The sequence below is a fragment of the Canis aureus genome, chromosome 25 (genome assembly GCF_053574225.1).
Source record: "Canis aureus isolate CA01 chromosome 25, VMU_Caureus_v.1.0, whole genome shotgun sequence".
Taxonomy (NCBI): domain Eukaryota; kingdom Metazoa; phylum Chordata; class Mammalia; order Carnivora; family Canidae; genus Canis; species Canis aureus.
In genome coordinates, this window is record NC_135635.1 from 33,389,596 (window position 1) to 33,411,040 (window position 21,445).

The 21,445-nt window shown below is 39.9% G+C and overlaps 1 protein-coding gene across 12 annotated transcripts in view; it reads left to right on the forward strand.

Moving 5' to 3' along the window:
• GRIN2B (glutamate ionotropic receptor NMDA type subunit 2B) overlaps positions 1 to 21,445 on the forward strand; it is a 543,572-nt gene that overhangs the window by 255,780 nt on the left and 266,347 nt on the right. The window contains exon 1 of one of the 12 annotated variants that reach the window (XR_013364278.1): positions 2,677 to 2,815. The exons of 9 other annotated variants lie outside the window; for them this stretch is intronic. The gene's annotated coding sequence lies outside the window, so the exon portion shown is untranslated. Of the gene's footprint in view, positions 1 to 2,676; positions 2,816 to 4,629; positions 4,731 to 5,488; positions 5,610 to 21,445 lie in introns of those variants that run through there. 2 more of the 12 variants (XR_013364279.1, XR_013364280.1) reach the window with 2 other exon arrangements.

Sequence of the window (21,445 nt, forward strand, 5' to 3'; positions counted from 1 at the left end):
TTAGACAACAGAAATTTATTTTATCAAAGTTCTGGAAGCTGGAGGTCCCCAAGATCAAGGTGTCAGTGGGTTTGGTTTCTCCTGAGGCCTCTCTCCTTGCCTTGTGGATGGCCACCTTCTTCCTGTGTCCTCACCTGGTCTTTCCTCCATGTGTGCTTATCCCTGATGTCTTTGGGTGTCAAATCCTTTCCCTAGAAAGACCCTGGTTGGATTGGATTAGATCCAGTGGCCTCGATTTAACTTTATTACCTCTTTAAAGACCCTATTGCCAAATAACAGTCCCCTCGTGAAGTGCTGAGGAGTGGAGCTTCAGCGTTTCAATTTTAGAGGGACAACACTTCAGACTATCATACTCCCATAGGGTGTGTGAAACTGTGTGAATATGTTTTTTGGAGATTACAACGATGGTAGAGTGTTATTCTCACTTAATGGAGAGAGGCCAGGGCTGCTAACCAGCCTGTGGTATAAAAGAGAGCCCTGCATGATGAAGAACTGTCTGCCCAAAAGGTCAACTCCTGTGGTGTGAAACAATCAGGGAAGACCCAAAGAAAGGTATGGAATCATTCCTGGGATGTGGTCTGCTATGCTGGTTCTGTCTTTGATGGGAAGTTGAGGCCTGGTAATCTTAAAGTAATGAATGTTCTCATCTTAAAACTATCCACTGTCTGCTCTTTGCTCACTTTTTAGTTGGTTCTGTGAAGTGTCATTCCTGGACTTCATGAAGCAGATATAAAGAACAAATGGATTTCACTCTATGAAGCTGAGATTGGACTTGGCCCCTCAGTGTCTAGGAATAATGAGGAATTTACACTTTTTATGTTTTCTCAACTCACTCATGACTCTTAGACTGAAATAACAGCCGTTTTTAAAAATAAATCCTACCTTGCCTCTAGGCTTACAGTGGTAGGAAATAAAACTGCATGCAGAGCTTAGCACACAAGTGCTCCAATGGTCAAGGTAAGGGTTGGGACCCAGAAATGTGCCTCTGGCAGGTGTGAGCTCAAATGGCATCCTAGAATGGCCTTTGCTTCTAGTATGTCCCTTTTCTTTCCAGCATGTCCCTTGATCCTGCCTGCCCTTGGTCCCTTGCACGTATGGAACATTGACATGCTTTACAAATATTCTCACATTCATTAGAGCCATTGTATGTTGTTAAGTAAATTATCAACCAGTGCATCATACAGATGTTAAGAATAACAACAAAGTGAACCTATTTTGTGGGCATGCACTGCCCTGACCGTACTCCATTTATGTTTTCTTGAGTCATGCTGAATTATTCAGTCTTCTTTTTACAATTTCAACATCCAGGAGAAACAAAAAACTGTAACAATTGCTGCTACAATACATAAATAAAAATGAATAATTCAGAACTCCTGTCTTATTTTACTCCCCCTTGTCTGGCTCTGACTGATGCCGGCTTTCGCAGCACTCAGCGAGGCAGGCGGAGGACAACTTTCAGGTTTAGAAATAAAGACATAGAGCATTTTAATGGCTCGCCCAAGAAGAACCATTCCTGAGCTGGTGGCAAGTCGTGGCTTGATTTTAGTCCTCGTGGCTTCTAGGTGTGGGCTGTCTCTACTCCCTACCCATCGTCAGGTTATTCTGAAGAGGTTAAAGCATCACCACCTTTTCCCAGTCAGCAATGTTTGAAGCCCTTTTGTATTCCCTCTCAACAACTTTACCAGCAACTGTAGCTTCAGGTTCTTCTCAGATGTGAAGCTTTTGTGTATTACACGTGTGATAGGGCTGTCACTGTCCCCAGTTCATTGTATCAGGTAGAGAAGAAACTGAATACAGGAATGGGATGCCAAGGGTCCTTGCTGCAGTCCCCTGGCTGGGCCAGGAGCTTTTGTGATATACCCTGCCAGGTTCCCGAGCATCAGCTAGCTAACAGGCTTCTGCCCTTTCACTTGCTCCCAGTCAGTGGGCATTGCCCCAGCTCAGCCAGAGTACACGTCACAGAGCCAGATTCCGGACCAGTGCACTGCTGGCTGGCTGTCACCCCCTCAGAGGGATTGGAGAAAGAGGCATGAGGGTTACAAAGCTTGCTAAATAATCCATGCTTCCTTCTGTTGGAATTTTCTATGTGCTTCTAGAAGACCATTTTTAAACTTCTGTTCTATTTTCCAAGTCATGACCAAGGGGAAAAAAAAATCCTACTAAACCTCCAATTGACCACCAATGATAAAGATTAGGGGAGAGCTTCTTGTACATTCTAATAGTTAATTAAATCTTTCGTATTTGTATGCTGGCATCCCAGGCAGACAAAAGAGGATAAAGTAACCTGATGCATGGATTTAATAGGCCCATCTCTTTAATATACTACTTGGCAAGAGTTTTATTTTTGCAATTTTAGTTTTTGGGGTTTTGGCCTTTAGGTTTTTATTTTTCTCTCTTCATCCATTGCCTCCCTCCCACCCTCAAGAAAAGAGAAAGAGTCATCAGATTTTTTTTCTATCCTTTCAGGGACAGTAATGTGTATTAATATAACTAGGCAAAAGCCTGGTTAGGGCCCCACTTTCTCAACATACCCTTTAATCATTTGTGAGGGGTTGGGGGCATGTGATATGGAGGTGGGTGTTGGAGCAAAAAAAGGAGAGATGCTTCAGTTTCAGAGGGCCTGGAGGCAGAGTCCCAGAGAGCTGTTTCCATGGCAGCGCTATGGAAACCAGGTTCTGCTGCTCACTCCTTCCCAGAGTAGAATTTCCATGCTTCACATAGCATGGGCTCTGAAAAACCCTGCTGCAGCATATCCCACCTGTGACTTTACATTGTAACCTCATTGTAACCTATGTTCTGACTTCTTTAAATAGGGGTAAGTGGGGAAAAAAAATAGGAACCTAGTATAAGTCATTGGTTGAAACTCTAAACCTTAAGTCTTCTGTGCATTTTCCAGTAGGATGGAGAGAAAAATTAGTTTCACTGTATATCAGTTGTCATTTCCATATGCATCCACTTTTCTGGGTTCCATTTTATGGCATTGTCAAATCTCACAATATTATAGATGTCAGCTCTTTATACCTTTATATATATATAAATATATATTATAAATATATATTATATATATTTTATATATATAATTTGTTGAACTAAGTGTACAGGATCTATCTCTGTAGAGATCTGTCATCTTCTATCTAACCACATGTGGTGATCTTGTGCTTCATATGACTTGTATGTACATGTGTGCTGATTTTCACAAATGGGGACCTGATGAAGGACCATGGATAATTGTTCTTCACTTTGCAAACATCTCTCAAGTGTATACACTGCTGGGAGAGGGTTTGTGGCACGATTTCATATGTGGAGAACTGTGTGTGTGTGTGTGGGTGTGTGTGTGTGTGTGTGTGTTGGGTCTTTTGACACAGGGTGCTAATTTACATGTGCAATTATCACCTACTTGTGATCTTTTAATGGGAAGGTTATTGTGTAAGGAATGATGCCAAATGAAGCCCATGAATACAGTTCTAGAAGAAAAAATGCAAAAGTCTGTAGGCACATTTTTAGGAGGGAGATAGAAAATACATGAGTATTTTAGCCTACCTTTGCACTTCAGAGATAGCATAGTGGGCTTGAACGAATACCACCAGGCAGTATTGTTTGCAGTGAAAACTTATTTTTTTAGACTTTAAAAATTGGTGATCTTTTTTCTTCTTTTTCTTCACTTTACTTCTCTGGTTCTCATATTATACAGAAACGTTCCCAAAAGCCCATTATTAGACTGTGAATACATCTTTTTTACAGTCTCTTCAAATGTCTCTAGCACATGTCCCCAGATCTGCCTTCTCTAGTGACTTCATTTCCCTCCTCAATAAACAACCCACCCTTAATTATTTTTAATCATTTTTTTGCTCAAAGAATTTGTTTGCACCCTGGATACTCAATGATTGCCTTATTCTGATGGTGTCAGGAGTTCCTGCATTATCTGTTCTTAATGGTGCCTAATGCTAGATTAAGTCCTGAAACATATTCCTGTCATATGTTTTTTTATTTGAAAGGCTTTTGTGGTTTAATCTCAGCACCAATATATTTGCCCACTGATCTGAGAAAAGGTACCTTAAGTAATGCTTATATATTTGCTGCCCACCTAACCTTTTCATTCATTTATTCAACCAATATCCATTTGTTTGTTAATTCATCCATCCTTCCATTCATTCAACCACAGATGCATTCCATATGTGTAGTGTAGTGTCATGTATCCCTCACACTAAAGAAGCCGAAGATATAAAGTTGAACCATACAGAATTACTGATACTCTACTGCTTTTGACTTATAAAGGGACAATTTTATATGGTTTAACCTAAGATAAAGGTACAGAATAAAAAGACTTAGAAAAACAAAATTGATATCAGATAAAAAGTTCAGGGAGGAGCTGAAAATGCATTCAATGACAGAAGGAAGTAGAAACTGAGAATCCAGTGTGGGGGTTTCTGTGGTGACCACACTATAGTCACTAGCCACATGTGGCCATTTCTAGTTTCAATTTAAATTAGTTAAAATTAAGTAAAATAAAAATTCCCTTCCTTAGTAGGATAAGCCCCATTTTAAGTGCTCAGTCGTCATGTGGTGCAGTTGGTAATCTGATTGGACAGTACAGATAAAGACATTCCTGTCGCCACGGCAACTTCTATCGAACATTGCTGCCATAGAGGAACATGATCACTGAAGAGCAGAATAGGTCAAGAGAACTGAAACTTCCTTGTGAATATCTGTAGTGGTAGAGAAAAGGTTTGGTGAGTTGGAGGAGTCTCTGGTTATTCACCTGAAATTCATTAGTTCTTTTCCTTTTTTTTTTTTTTAAGATTTTATTTATTTATTTGAAAAAGAGTGAGAGAACAGCAGAAGGAGAAGGAAAGCAGACTCCCCCCACCCACCTCCCCTGAGTAGAGAGCCCAGTGTCAAAGATAGTAATCTGAACTGGAGTTCACAGTGGTGGAAAATGAAATTAGTAAAATGCGTTAGTTTTTGTGACTTTCCTCATTGCAGGCTGTGTAAGACTGCCAATAAACTAATGTTATTTAAACCCACAAAACAGAAGATATTGAAATACTTGTCTCATTTAGAGCCTGCCTCTGTTTTCTGGATTTTTCCATGGCAATAGAAACTTTACTGTGGAATATTCTTTGGTTGTATAAAAGGTCTTTTTATTTATCTGAAATACTCTATTAAAATTTAATAAAATGGGACAGTTCCTTTTTCTCCATTCTATCAACAAAGAATATCCTCTTCAACCTAAGTAGCTTGCTTTTTTTTTTTTAAAAAAAAAGATTTTATATATTTATTTGAGAGAGAGAGAGAGAGAGAACAAACCAGGGGAGAAACAGAGGTAGAGGGAGAAGCAGACTCCCCACTGAGCAGGGGGCTTGATGCAGGACTTGATCACAGGACCCTGGGATCATGATCTGAGCTGAAGGCAGATACTTAACCCACTGAGCCACCCAGGCACCTCCATTAGTTCTTTTCTTAAGCCTTGTAGCTGTTTCCTAACAGGGGCCCCAGTGAAATTGGTCACAAACCCCAGAACAGATTAAAAAAGCATCACATTAAAAGAACACTTGCAGTGTAGGATTCTCAACTTTGCTGGCTATCTGAGTCAACCCTGATGGCTAAAGGTAATATTTGAAGTCTGACCTGGGTCTTCTTTCTCTTCACCGTCCCTCTAGCAGACAGTTGGTGCACATGTGCATGGAGAAATACACAGAAGAGGAAGGCTATCATTTGCCTGCCTTCACCTTTTTCAAAAGCATTTGGTACTTTAGGCATTAAGCTACTAAGTCCAAACACTTTTCCAGGTTACCTGGAAACTCAAACGTTTGATCCCAGCTGCAAATCTCTGCTGTCTGAAATAGGTTTGGATGACTTTTTATCTATAGCCACTTTCTGGTTTCATCCAAAAGGAACCATTTTAGGGAATCCTGAAGTGGTGACACATTTCATCATTTTTGCCTCTGAGTCATTGTCCATGTTGATCTGAAGATTCAACCGGTGGCACATGGGAACACACGTACACAGAAACATAAACACTGTCAGCCTTGTGCTTTTCAAATTTCCCCAAAGGTGAAGCAGTACAGCTTAATTAAGGCAAGGCTGAGGGAAAACTGAAGAAATCTGAGAAGGGTAATTTCATTCTCTGTGTCGCTGGATTGGACAAACCCTTTACTTCCTTGTATGTACTCGCTTCAAAAAAAGAACTCATTCTGCATTTGTCACTACTTTATTCTACACCTTAGTGAATGAATCAGCACTTTGGAGTTAGGCAGGTTGGGCTCTATCCTGCATGCATGACCTCCAGTAGGTGCCTTTAACATCTGACCTCAGGTTTCCTTGTTTGCACCAGACACATATAACTGTGGAAGGAGATAATGAGGGAGATGCTAAAAGAAAACAGAACCATCAGGATAAAAATCACTCTACAGAACAGTTAGAGTGTTTGTTATGATGAGATGAGAGTATGTGTAAAGCACTGTGCATAGTAGGTGCTTGTGAATTTTAGCTGTTAGGGTTACTCTTACTTTGCTACCACTGCTGCTATTACTGCTTCCAGCAAAATTTTTAATCCTCACCCTGTTTCCAGCTCCCGGTACCCAGAGTCCCCAAGTGGAGTAATGTTTGGAATCTACTGCATTCTCACATGCTTGCTTTGCCATCTGGTTCTCATTTTTGCCCACTCTTATTCTTTCCTTATATCATAATTCTGATATTCAGTATTCAAATGGATGACTCTTTAAATAGCTTTATTGCTTGGTCTTTACTTTGCTTGATTTACAGTTTTACATAAAATTCCCCCAAACTTCTCAATTGCTTACCTCATTGTAATCTGGATCCCAGTTTACCATGTTTCACGAAATGCCTTTGCTGATCTTTCCAGCGGTCACTTTCAGGGCAAGTCTGTTATCTTTCCATTCCTGATGCAAATGATTTCATGGTTTTAAATATCATGTCTCTGTGATGGACACCCTGATCAACATATCTGTCTTACTATTAATTTTCTCTCCTGTTTCCTTTTCTTTCTGTTGTGATTTAATCTCTTGCAAATACTTGAGATTTGATAGAGTAAAACACTGAATTCTTTATTTCATTTGTCGGATTTTTTTTATTTGTCGGATTTTATATTATTCTTCCTCTCTTAAATGCCAAGCACTGGAGCAGAATCTTGCTAATAGACAATGTTCAAAGTTGAAATAGATTTAGTAGCAGATGAGAAGAGGAAAATGACAAAAAAAAAAAGAGATATGTACAGATAAAAATAGAGGCTTGGGGAGAGCTTAAGTAGTGGGAAATGAAAATATAATAGGGGAATAAAATTCTGTCCAAATGCCTGATCCCCAAAGTGGTTTTGATCAAAATTTTGCCAAGAAGTTTGTCCCCATGTAGAAGAAAAGAATGCCAACATTTTCTTGTAGTTTCTTCTGTTGGGCATGCCCCTAAAAATGGTGCTACACAGTGTCTTGAGCATAGATTGGGGCTTAGCAAATATTTGTTGAATTGATTTTTTATGGTTGGGTCGACTGATTAACTGAAAAATTTAACCTTGCCTATGAACACTATATCTTAAGAGCATAGGAAATACTTCCTTTTTTTCTTTTGAAACTTTTGTAAGACAGTGGCCATGGGTCATGGAGCCTTTTAAGAATTTAGAGAAAGCTAGAGATCCCTTTTTCAGAAAAATATCCACATGTCAAATTCTACATATGGTTTCAGGGGATTCAGAGATCTTTTGAGGCCATTCATGAACCCCAGGCTTAGCATCCTGCTCTATATTCATAAATTTCCCTTGACATCTTCCTCATTCCTTATCTCCATTAAAAGGAGGCCCCTGTGTCCAGTTCTAAACCAGAAGTCTTAGTGTCATCATCCACTTTCTGCCCTTCAATCAGGTTACTTGTGTTGATTGCCAGGTGTTGCAGCCCAATCTATTAAATGAACTTATTCTGTTTAATGAAGGAAAATGCCTTTTGCAGCACTCATGTAAGTCATCTTGTCCTGAATGTCATTGTGCAGGCACAGGGAGGATTCCTCTTTCTGACAAAAATGACCATACTTTCTACAACACTGGATAATTTATAAAAATGACATATATCTTGCAGAATGGGAATGGGACAACAGGGAGAATTTGGTTTTTATCCTGATGGTTCTGTTTTCTTTTAGCATCTCCCTCATTATCTCCTTCCACAGTTATACATGTCTGGTGCCCATTGATAGAAGTTAGATCCCTGGTCTTGGCCAGTTACCATAGGTGTTAGTGGTTAATGATTAGACAAATGAATCTTGCTGGATTCAATAAATTCATCCCACTAAATGCCCACTGGTGCCTTAGAGGAATTCATATAGTCAGGCTTCCCTACACAATGGTAAACTGTTATTTGTAGAGATATTTTAGGGGTATTGGAAAGGAGGAGAAGACAGGTTTTCTGCAACTCTCTTGTCATACAATGTGAGTAACTGGCCCAGGATTTGGGGATATATAGATTTAGATATCTATAGCTATAGCTATAGCTATAGCTATATCTATAGCTATAGCTATAGCTATAGCTATAGATATAGCTATAGATAGATATGGACAGAGGCAGAGAAGGAGTATTATTTCTTATTCTCTGGTTCATTTGGCAGTTAGGAACAGTCAACATTTTGAATACCCACTGTGTGCCAGACACTATACATTGCATTAGGAATGCAAAAACTGTTAAGGACACAAAATCTGCCTTTACAGTTTTCGTAGTCCAGAGTAGGATACTGTTCATTCAGTAGTAATAGAAATTGTTCTCCTTTGCTGGGGCTTGTAGTATAGGAGGAAGGCTGCTGACAAAGTATTACAGGCTCACTCACCAGTAAGAAAATCTTTTAGAATGATCATATGTTTATTCAACCACATTTATTCAACAAATATGTACTGAATGCCTATTGTAGTTTTGACTTTGGGAATACTGAATGGACAAGATAGTCCCCGGCTTTGATGAAACGTACATTTTTTGTGAAGGAGAGAAGCAGAAAATAGATAACACAAAAATATAACTTGAAACAGAATTAAGTACTCTGAAGAAAGTAAAGCAAGGTAAGAGGATAAAGAAAAACTGGAGGAAGGAGGGAGTTTATATAGAGCAGATGAGTAAGGAAGGTCTCTCCAAACAGGTGGCATTTAAGCAAAGACCGGAAGGGTAGGAGAGAATGAGGAGTTTTTCAGGTTGAGAGAACAGCAAGCAGCCCTGAAGTAGGAATGAGTTTGGCAGTGGGAGAAAGAAGGAGATGGTCTCCTGGCTGGAGCAGAGCAGACAGGGGAAGAGGCAGGAGATGAGGTCAGAGAGACAAGCTATGCCCCACAGATAATGCTAAGATGCCCAGATCTTATCCTACGTGTGCAGAGAAGGAATCAGAGGGTTATATGTTTACAAAAGAGTACTGAGTGCTGGACGAAGATTAGGTGGTAGATGGGAGGACACAAGTGGAACAGGAGGCCTATTTAGATAGATTTACTCATTCATTATGTCTGTAGTTTAACTACATCATAACTTATCCCGGCCTTTGAGGAGCTCATCTTGTAGTGTATCATGCTACTTCTCTCTTCCTTTCCCTCTGTGAACTCTTTTGAAACAAAACTTATAGATGACCAGCTGAAGTGACTGATACTTCACGTTATGAGTTCCCTATCTTTGGCATGTGGTTCCCTGTCTTAGATTAGGATTTTCAGGTTTTGAGCAATAATAATTACCACTATTTTTTTTCAATGTCGCAGATGCCGGGCATATTTTATTATCTCTTTCAATCTTCGCAAAAATTCTGCAGTGGAATTATTGTTATTCTCATCTTACAAATGAGGACAGGAACATTCAGAGAGATGAAGTCATGGCCATACACTAGTACATGGTAGCTAGGACTTGATCATAGGTCCCTTGGCTTCCAAACCACATGGTTTTTCTACCACACTATTGTGTATGAGAATGGAAAAACATCGTGAGCTTATTTGGGAAGTTAGAAAATTGGTTTTTCTGAGACTGGTATTCTAGAGCAGTGGTTCTCAACAGAAGGTGACTTTGTCCCCAGGAGACTTTTGGCAGTATCTGGTGATATTTTTGCTTGTCGCAAGTTGAGGTAGAGAGTGCTACTGGCATCTTGTGGGTAGAGACCAAGGATATTGCTAAACATTGTACAAGGTACAAGATGACCCCTCTATCAAAGAATTATCTTGCCCAAAATGTCAGTTGTGCCAAGGTTCAGAAATCCTGTTTCAGTGTCATTTTTCTGCATTCCTGAACTGTTCATAACTTTAATTAGTATAGATCATCAGTTATCAACCTGATTATATTTCTTTGCTCTTGTGCTAAGGAGAAGTTAAGGTCTAATTAGAGAAGGGAGACTTCTGTTGCCAAGCTGCATTTTGTTTTGTTTTGTTTTTGTCAATAAGTGGTTGTCTCCTAGTACCATTTTATCTATCATAGATGGTAGCCTGAGCTCTGATTCTAGGGCTCAGGAGCCCCTCAGGCATTCTGAACCATTCTAGTACTAGAAGTTGTAGGGCTTCTGCACTGAACTTTCCCATTGCTTCATGCTGGCCTTCCTCTGGGGTGGTTTAGGTCAGGCTGTCAGCACTGGAAATAGCCCTTCTTACCAGGAAATTGTGTGAATTGGGAGCAGGTCAACCCTAACTCCCTCCCACTACCAAACTCAAAGTGACCCCAGAAGCTCTGAGATTTGAAGCATCATTTGTCTAGTAAGCAAATTACCTTCTACAAGATAACACCCCTTCAAGGTTTAAAATGCTGATGTATACTGATGGGAGAGATAGAATGACCCCTGTCTTCCTGCCAAAAAAAAAAAAAAATCTTGCAATTCAATCTTTATGGCTTTCTTAATTTAGACATTACCATAATTCAGAGCTGCTACAGTGTATGGCCCTATAAAGGAAGCAACTTCTCCATACATTTGTATTTAACTTTACAGCATATAAAGTCCTCCATGGTCATCATTTGTTCTCTAGGTCAAGAGGCTCATTCCATTACTTAAAGGATAAAAGATTATGTGTTATCTTTCTGCTTTTGAAACTTGCCATTAGAGGACTAGTCCACAACTGGGTGCCCTGGGTGAGGCCCCGATTCTATGACAGTCTCTCTCTGAAAGAGCGTGGATATGGAAGCAGGCTGAGGGTCCTCGATGTGGTGCCCTCCTTTTAAAAGCCTCTTGGCACCTTTACTTTCCCTGCCACTTGCCTCATGGAAAAAAAAAGCCTTCTGCTTAATAAACGTCTGCTTGTAATATTCTGAAACAAGGAGGCTAATCAAAGGCCCTGTTCTGCAGAACAGGGACGCTAAATGACAAGATTAATTTCCGTAATCAAGCAGCTTAATTTGGACACTTCCCCCCTCTCTGTTGCTGATTGAAATTGAGGCAAATTTCGCAGTGGTGAGATTCTGTCCTGGCCTAGTAAAGCTTACTTACTGGGACTGGAAGAGGGGAGGCAAGGTGACGTGGTCAGAGAAGACGAAGGGAGGGAAGAGTGCGGGGAAGGGCATCACATGAAGTGAAATGTGAATGAATGCACAGAAGTGACTGGGATTTTTCTAGGGCCTCTTATTAGAAGTGGTGTGAAGTTGTTCGTGCAGTTGTCCCCGTGGTGACCACTCACCAACTTGGAATGTTTCCATCAGAAATAGCAGTCGTCATGGAGATTCATATAGCCGTAGCATGCTTGGGCAGAGAGATCTTCTAATCCACCTGCCTCTTTTCATAAAGCAGCCCCAGAAATGTTAAGGGACTTGTGTCCTGTTCATTAACACCAAGTGAAATTTCAAGCCAGAAAGTCAAGACGCTTAAGTAATCTCCATGAGATTTATGGAAAAATAAACAGTACCATGGTGACAGACTTTATGTTTGTATAAAGTATTATAATTTAAAGGCACTTTCAGTATATTTGGCATGGCAAGGCGTGTTGCTCAAATTAGAGTTTAACGGAATATTTTTAGGTCTTTAATAACATAAATGATAACAACCTGCATGCTTACTGTATCTTACAAAAGCAAACACTTCACAATGGGGATTCAAAGATCTTCTTTTCTCCTGTGCTGTCCTTAGCATCGAAGAGGGAATACAAAATCTTACCCATTGAGTGGTTGAGCATAACTATTTGGAGTTTTGACCCTCAGATTTTCCTAGATCCAACCTTGTTTAGATTATGAGGTTATTTTATGCTGATCCGTGAGCCCTGGTGGGAAATGTGGTGAGGTGGGTGTGTCTGTGGGCAAGAAGCTGAACAGCTAGAGGATTTAACACTGACATTGTCTTAGATCTTCCATGAGTCATTGGACCTTTCTGGGCTTCAGTTTCTTAATTGTAAAATAAGGATGCTAATACTGATCTGCCTCACAGAAGAATAAGTAATAAATTACTTCAAAGCTCTTCCCAAATGTAAAGTACTAGATAAATACCAAAAGATGAAATAAATGGACTCCTAAATAAAATGTATTCAGGGAAATTCAGTCAAGGCCAAACCAGACTGACATTAATAGCCAAGGAGCCAGACTGTGTGTTGTGTTGGGTATAAGAGAGGGGGCAATTTAATACTCGGTAAATCCATGTGAACTCTAGGTTAGTATGGTGGGGTGTATGTGGACCGAGACACCACTGAGCACTGTGCACATCAGCCCTAGCCTTCATGACCAGGATCTTAGAGAAATATGTCTGGGCCTATCTGTTCATTCATTTAAAAGATATTTAGTGAGTACCCATTATGGGTGAGGCATTATTGCTTCAAGGAACTCTTCCAGATCTCATAGAGTTTAGAATTTATTGAAGGAGATAAAACATAGCCAAGAGTATATAATATAAATCTCCATGAGAAACACTGTAGGAGCTGTACAACTTAAGTGTTATATATGAATGCAGAGGGTAGTTTTAATTAGTGTGGTCAGAGAACACACTCTTAAGGAGGATTTGAATTCCATGGATTGCTGTGGGTAAGGACAGGGACACAGAGGAGAGCATTCTAGGTGGAGTCTAGGACCAGCATGGCCAAATACGAAAATTTATTAATTTTCAAGAATGAAGAGTTTAGATATCTTGCTTTTGTATTTCTGTTGAAGAGTTAGGACTAAAACCTATATGGGGAAAGATTATGGAGAGCCCTGAATGACCATGGAGAGCCTAAAAGGCATAACAATGTATGAAAGTACAAATTTTAAGAATAGCAACCTTAAACACTGACAAAAAGCACTGATTTTTCTGGGATGTGAGAAGAGCAGAGAGTGAAAATCAATTTAATAAAACCTAAGTAATGCACAGCATAGGGTGGACAAAACAAGCTGTAGAGGATTAAAGTAGCATTTAAAAGATTTCTTACCTAATATAATAGCTCCCTAACAAAAAGAATCTGTAAAAACCACAGGACACAGTAATATCACAAAGAAGAAGCAAAAGTTTGACAGGTTCATACTTTACCACCTTGGAATGCACATTCCATTGAAAAGATATAACCTGTCAGGTTCAGAGAAAGATGAAAATGGGTAAACAATGAAGAAAGCACTTAGTGAGGTGGCAATTCATATTGAACACAGTATAATTCCATGTACTGTGCTTTACATAGACCAGAGGGGGATGAAACAACTGGTTGGAACAAACATAGCAGGTTCATAGGCAGAGAGGCAAATGCCCATTTGGGGTTGATTTTCCATTAGTTGAGACTTGACTGTGGATAATCCTGTGTGAATTGCTGTTCCTGCAGGAGTGTGTCTTCCTTTTTGGCTCCCCACTGGTCCTATCCCTTCTCCTCTCACCACAGACTTTAAGGTGCTTTGCTGTGTGCTCAATACAAAATGAAATAAGTCTTTTAATTCTCCCCATCCTCCTCCCCCTCCCCCTCCCCCTCCTCCTCCTCCTCCTCCTCCTCCTCCTCCTCCTCCTCCTCCTCCTCCTTCTTCTTCTTCTTCTTCTTCTTCTTCTTCTTCTTCTTCTTCTTCTATTACTATTAAGAGAGAGAGAGCAGGGAGAGGGGCAAAGGGAGAGGGAGAGAATCCCAAGCAGACTCCCTGCTAAACTCAGAACCCCACGCAGGGCTCGATCTCATGCCCTGAGATCATGACTTGAGCCAAAATCAAGATTGGGATGCTTAATGGACTGAGCCACCCAGGTGCCCCAAAAGAAGTCTTTTAAAGTATTTTTGTGTTTGTTCACAGTTCCCTGAATTTATTTTTGTTTTTGCGTTAAAAAAATATTGTATTTATCTGAGAGAGAGAGAGAGCCAGCATGAGCTAGCATGAGAGACCATGAGCAGGGGGAGGGGCAGAGAAACAAACGGACTCTGTGTTGAGCAAGGAGCCCTACGTGGGGCTTGATCCCAGGACCCCAAGATCATGACCAGAGCCAAAGTCAGATGCTTAACCGATTAAGCCCCCCAGGTGCTCCTGTTTTTGCGTTTTAAAAAAAAATACTTTGGTTCATTTTATATAGGAAACTTTTTAAAAACATCATAGTAATATCAATGAAAAAAATCTAATTCCAGGGAAAAAATTTTGAGGACTAACCAATTGAGAGAGAAATCATGTTTTTGGAACATGATGTCTAATCTCAACCCTGCTGGTTACTAGTTGTCTGAACTAGGTAAGTCACTTAATATCGATCATCCTCTGTGAGGCTGTGAAAACATGTGATGGCACATGTACACCAGCCCAGTGCTTGGCACAGGACATTCACTTTATCTTCTTCTAAAATTAAGTGTAACTTATTTTTCTTATTACAAAAGCAATACATGCACATTGGCGAAAAATTGAAAGAGAAGGGAAAAATTAAAGCAGACATCATCTCACCAGATAGTAGTTAGCACTCTAAGCATCTTTCAGTGTGTGTTATGTAAAATCAAAATGAGATCATACTATGCATATTGTTTTGTATCTAGCCTTTTCTATTTATCAGCATACAGTGGTCATTCTTTCCTGTTAGAAACATCCTTCTGCATTATTTTTAATGACTGCATAGAATTGTCCAATTTAACCAGATTTCCAAATGGAGGAGTTTTACAAATAATATAATGATGGGACATTCTTGGAGAGAAATTTTGTCTATCCTTAATTGTTTCTTTAATATAAACTTGCAGAACTGGATTTTCTGGGTCAAATAGTATCAACATTGAGGCTTCGGATATATCTTATCAAATTGATCTCCAGAAATTTTAAACTGGTTTGTGTGCATCTCAATAGTATGTGAGAATATCTATTTCCCCACCTTTGCAATAAAGAAAAAAATGTTTTGCATATTTAAGAAGGTAAAATGTCATCCTTTAAATGTCTATCTAGTTCATTAGTGAGGCTGAACTTTTAAAATATATTTACTAGCCACTTGACTTTTATTTTGCTTTTGTGAAGTTTCTGTGATTCTTGGTAGGTGCTTTAAAATGGCAGCTCTTTGTTCCTCCATTATCTGTCCTCATGATTTTACTAAATAAATTATTAATCTTTGTTTACATGTTTGTTACTTTGGCTTGACTTCTAGCTCCTTCAGGGAAGCATCATCCTATTCTTTTTTGTATCCTAAGAACCAGGGCAAGTGAGGACTCAGTAAGCGTCAGTAAGCAGGTGTGAATGCCCAAGCAGGCCCAAGCATGCAGAAGGTGGGGTGGCAGTGTATGAAGCTGAGCCGGGGTGAGTACCCGCTTTCTGCTCACACAGTCAATGACTGTGGGTGGCTGGTCTCATCTAAGCCATGCTCGTGAGCTGAGCTCACAGCTATTCCCAGGGGCCAGACCAGAAGAAGGCTTAGCCCAACAAAAAGAGGAGGACTGCAAGATAGTGAGTCAGGAAGCCATGAACTCTGGAACTGAGTTGAGTGGTCAGTACCAGGACCTGGTGAAGGCCAGATGAGGGACAGCTCTGTGACAAGGCTGCATTTCTTTGGTTTGTCGGGTTTTTTTTCATGTCTGACACCTTGGAATTGTTCTGTTTGATTTCCTCATCGATCATCTCACCCAGAAAAAGCTCTTTGGAGTATAAAAGATTCTTGCTGTATTTATTTTTGAGAAGGTCATTTTCACTCAGCTAAGACCATTTGTTTTCATATTGGATAGTGGGGCCATTTCTACAGGCTGACTGGGATGTTGTGACAGGTTCTCTGTCCCCTCAATCATTTGGAAGTTGGACCTGGTAGTGTGACATATCCTGGTGGTTACTCTCTCTTGCCTTCTTGCTTTCTCTCTGGAAGTCTTGTCTTTTGAACTTCCCATATTTATAGGGTAAGATACAGAAATGAAAATAAAAAAAAACAAAAAAACGGAAGGACATTGATACTAGATAATAAGTCACTTAGAGATCCTTGGAGGGTTTTGCTATATGGTCACAGATTGTACTAACCATGTCACGATAGAGTATGGTGTTTTATATAGTCTATGCGTGTTGGTAATATTTGCACAATATATTTCATATAATGTGCTTAACAAACATTTACTACTTATATAGGCTTGATTCTAAATATGTGTCCACTATCAGTAAGTATATGTTTGTATGATAAATTTTGTTTTATTACAAATTATGTATTGGTTACATGCTGTTTTTTGATTGTTACTTTAGTAGGGACAATTGTTTAATAAATCTCCCACTTATTAGGCTTTCAGCCATAAATAAAAGAAGATAAAGCTCCCTGAGGAATGCATTTTTAATTTGTATAAACTGTTAACATTTGTTGATTTACTAAAGTATTCTCTCTGAGATAAATAACATATCTATGTAGGCCTTGCATCTTACATCATTTACTTATATCTTTATATCAGAATATTACACGGCATTTAAGATATGTCTATGCAGGAGAAAATAAACTTTTGACATTTACTTGGTTTATTGGATCATTGTGGATTTCTAAGCCTTATAACTTAAGTTCATGATAAATGGTTTTTGAATATGTGACATCCAATCTGGTCATTCATAGAAGTAAAGTGAATCAATTTGTAACTTTTTTTTTTTTTTTGAGTTTAAGAATCTGCTGCCCAGGAATGCATGTTGGTTTCCTCTTATAATTTTGGTTGCTTTTGAGACCAGAGATGTTAATGCCATATGGAAGCCCCAAGGGTGGGCAAAGAGTGATGAGTTAGACAACTAGTAGAGATTTAAGTAAATTTGTACATGAAGAAAAACGAATAAAATATTAATAACTTTGAAGCAACTTTAGCAAAGAGTGATAAAAATGGTCAGGAGTTTGGATGATGTGAGTCAAAATAAGGATGACAAGTACCATCGATGAAGGGAGGGCAGGAGAGGAAAGTGAATATGACTGTGCTCTACAGTTCAGTGAATCTTGCAAATATTCCACTGTACCCACAAGACTTTGATAGGAGAAGGCAAGTAGAGGCTAAAAAAAGACTTACGCCCAAACCTAGCAAAGGCAACAAGAAGTGGAGTGGGGCTTCAAGGTCAAAATTGAGACCAGCTGTAGGTAAGTTATCTGGTTCTAAGGCTGGTGCAGTAGGAAACATTCTTTAAGGGAACATGAGATGGATCTCCCACTGGGTGAAGTATTGGATGCTGACTCAAAGAGCAAAATGGCATGCTTTGGTTGGATTTGAGGGAGCTGCTTTGTTTTTCTGTTACCAGAACTCTTTACATTCTGAGGCTGATCTTTCATGAACACCAAACGGATGGCCGATGTTGTTCAGTAGGGTCCCCTGGGACAAATAGAGTATTCTGGAGCTCTGACATCTTCAGGAAGGCAGCACGTTTTCAGGTCTGCTGGATTTTCATGTTAGGATCCGAGGTGCCCTCCTTGTCCCTGCTTAGCACACTCTCCTGATGCATTCTGTCTCCCACTCTCTTCACCATGGGGGGCGTCTTTAACTTGTCTGCACCCCCTGCCATCTCTGACAGTCAGTTTTTCACAGAAACAATCTGTGATGCTCCTGACCACCCCCCTCCTCTTTTCCCTTTCCTCCCTTTCCTCCCTCCCTCCTGCTGATTTGTTATTATGTACTGCAGCTGCCCGGAGGATTTTAAATAGACCCATAATGGCACAGCAGCGCCTCTTGGAAGTTTAAATATAACTTTCTTGTTAATCTTGTCTGTGGCTGCAGCAGGAACAGCACCTGGAGAAGAAGGCGATGGGCAAGAGATGCCCTGGGGTTCTACCCTGAGATTGTGGTTTAGCAATCTCTCAGGTGTCCTAGAATCTGAAAGGATGGGGACCCAGCCTCAAGGTGGTGGCTGTGCCTCAGCTTAAGTGAATTTGGTGCTAGGTTGACAGTCCCTAGAAATGTTAGCACAATGCAGTGTTGCTTGAACAACAGCAAAAGCCTGAACCTCCTCTCCATCCTCTGCCAAAGTGTCACTCACCCTCTACCACCCTCAGAGGCAGAATGTGTTTGGTCTTATCAAGCCTTTGGCCATGTATGGGGACCTGGAGTGAGAAGGGTGGATTAGTGTCAGTGACAGGTGTGGCCAGGATTCTTAAGGAACAGGTGCATAAATCATAAGCTCTTTCAAAGCACAGTATAAGGGCCCCAGATGACTTCCAGGCTGCCCTGACCCAGGGCCGTGAAATTGTTCAGGAAGGAAAAAAAAGGCTACAGATTCTGGCCCCAGTTCCCAAACCTGTCAATGTTTTCTTAGATTTAACAGATGTCAAACCCTAATATTAATGCGGTCACTCAATGAATATTTATTGAGTACGGGTGATTATGGGGGCTGTTCTGAGATCAGTGGAAGAAATGGGCAGCCACAAGGAAATGAAGTACTTTGTTAAATTCAGGGGAGATCTTAACGTTGGAATAATAAACTGTACAGAACAGAGATTTTCTGGAGGATGTGTCCTAATATCCATCTGGTTCTGTAGTTTCATGTAGAAATGTTCTAGGATGTGCTACTTATCCAAGGATAGTAATAAAAGAGAGAAGAAATATCATGAAAAAAAAGTTTAAATTCCCTATAGAGAACTATGCTAAACTTTTAATTCTGGCAGAAGAGATAAGGTGATATTTCTCATCTTAAGGCAGTTTACAGCATAAGAGGGGAGCCTAAACATATAATAATAAGCACATCAAACTTTTTTATGGCATATTTTTGAGGCTGAGAGTTTATATATTTATATATATATACGTATATATGTATATGTATACATATATACGTATATATATATATATAAATATTTCTGTTTTATACAGTGAGGTGAACATTGTTATCTTCATTTTACAGGAGGAAAAAATGAATACAAACAGATTAGTTTCCCCAAGATTAGCCTTGGGATGGAGACTGTGGGATGGAGACATCTATCTCCAGATAAGATTTTGTGTGGTATTCATCTTTTTATCCCTATGGGGGCTCGTATGATGCATATGATATTGCAAATTTGATACTTTTTTTTAACTGAGTGAATGAATGATGACCTCATTTGCTCTTTTTTTTTTGTAACACTGCAAATATATATTCATTTTATAATAATCTCCTAAAAGAGGTCACTGAGGAAAGGGGATGGGTCAGGAATAACCTGGGTTATCAGGCAGGCCATAGCAGATAATGGTCATACCTGTGTGCTATTAAGGAGACATCCCAGGTCACAGTAGACCTACCTTGGTAATTAGAGGGACATTACAGGTCACAGTAGTCACACCTGGGGAATTAGGGAAATATCTCTCTGGTTGGGGTAGATACTCTTGGAGTTTTAGGGTGACATTCAGGTCAGGGTAGACACACCTAAGGTTAGGGAGCTATCCCAGGACAAGGTTGGGTTTAATTGATTGCAGGATGCATTCTAGAGGTTTTTTGTTTTTTTGTTTTTTTTAAGATTGTATTTATTCATGAGAGACACAGAGAGAGGCAGAGACATAGGTAGAGGGAGAAGCAGGCTCCCTGCGAGGGAGGCTGATGTGGGACTCGATTCCAGGACCCCGGGGTCACACCCTGAGCTAAAGGCAGATGCTCAACCACAGAACCATCCAGGTGTCCCTGTATTCTAGAGTTTTGTTACTCGAAATATAATCTCAGGACCAGCAGCATCAGTATTTTCGGGGACCTTGTTAGAAATACAGTCTTGGGCTTCACCTCAGACCTTCTGAATCACAGCTATGACTTAGGATGGGCTGGATGTGATTGAATAGATAGGGAGGTTTTTTACAAACTGGAATCTGGAAGTTATTGGAGGTAGGAGAGATAACATTGGGGAGGAATTAGGCATTGCTAGAATACCTCTCTGATCAAACAGCAGAGAGGACAGAAATGATCAGAGGAGGGTAGCTGTCCAGCTTGTGTCTTCCTGCCGGAGAACAGCTGAACCATTCAAGTTGACCGGTACTGTTCTATAAGATTTCTAAGAATAAAGATAGTACCAAATCATTTCTTTTAGTTTGATATCCACTAAATAAGGATATTACGTGTGTTTCATGCATCATAAAACTCTGTTGCAGTTTTATTTAATAGGGACAGTTTTAATCCTCTTTTGAAGTGGAGACCAGTTGTTACTTCCCTCAAACTATATGATTTTCTATCCCCTTGCACAAAGCTGGACTTATTTGAAAGTGGCTAAACAGGTCCTACTCATATTATGAGAACCACATTGGGGATTTTTCAAAATTATTAGCACAGTCATGTCTAAAGTGAGTCAATCCCTGCCCCAAATGAGAACTGATTTCTCTATTTACCACTGTCATTTTAGTAAAAGTACAATTGATATGTATTTTTAATCACCTGTGTATGGCCGTGAGTGAATAAAAAAGCTAGATGCTTTCTTTTCCTTTGAGGAGCTTGCTGTCTAAATAGAAGTTGGTGCATCGTATTTCTTATCATAATAAAATCTTTGAAGGTGAGAATGAACAAGGCAGATATGACAGGTAATTAGGAAAACTAGTCTTGTACCAGTTGTGCCACTAAATCTGTTTTCTTGGAAAACATCTTTAATTCCTTCAGGCTTCAGTTCTCTGTTAAAATTCGAAGTTGGGACCAGGTGGACTTCTAAAGTCTTTTTCTGTTGGCGCTCTCAAGCCCAAGCGGGAATGGCAAATCAAGGGGTGGAGTGATGGATGGCGGTTTGCCTGAGCAGATGGAAGAGAAGAGATGTGCTGCAGAACGCCTGCCTCTCTCACAAAGGTTTCTTAAATGAGTTGATCTTTTTCTTTTTTCTTTATAAGGTGACTTACTATTTGCATTACTAATTGCCTGCTTTCAAGGTTAATGGACATTTCTATTTCAAATGGTTCTAAAAAGCTTTTCTGAATTGGGGTAGGGCTTGTCTGGTCATTTGCAAGCCCAGCTGCTGTCGATTCTAGCCTGTGCCCTGTAGTCACATTATGTTCCCCTTTGGTCCTTTTTCCTCAACTAATCGAATGAGATTAAAGAATGATGATAGCTACAGAGTCTGGAGTTTGGCTGATTCTCCAGGCTCAGCCTCGCAGAATGGGGTATGGGCTCAAAGTCTGAGGGTCTAGTCCTTAGTTTTATGGGTTTGTAGTTGGTCAAGTTTTCAGGCAAGGATATATTTTGCAACATATAAAACATACATT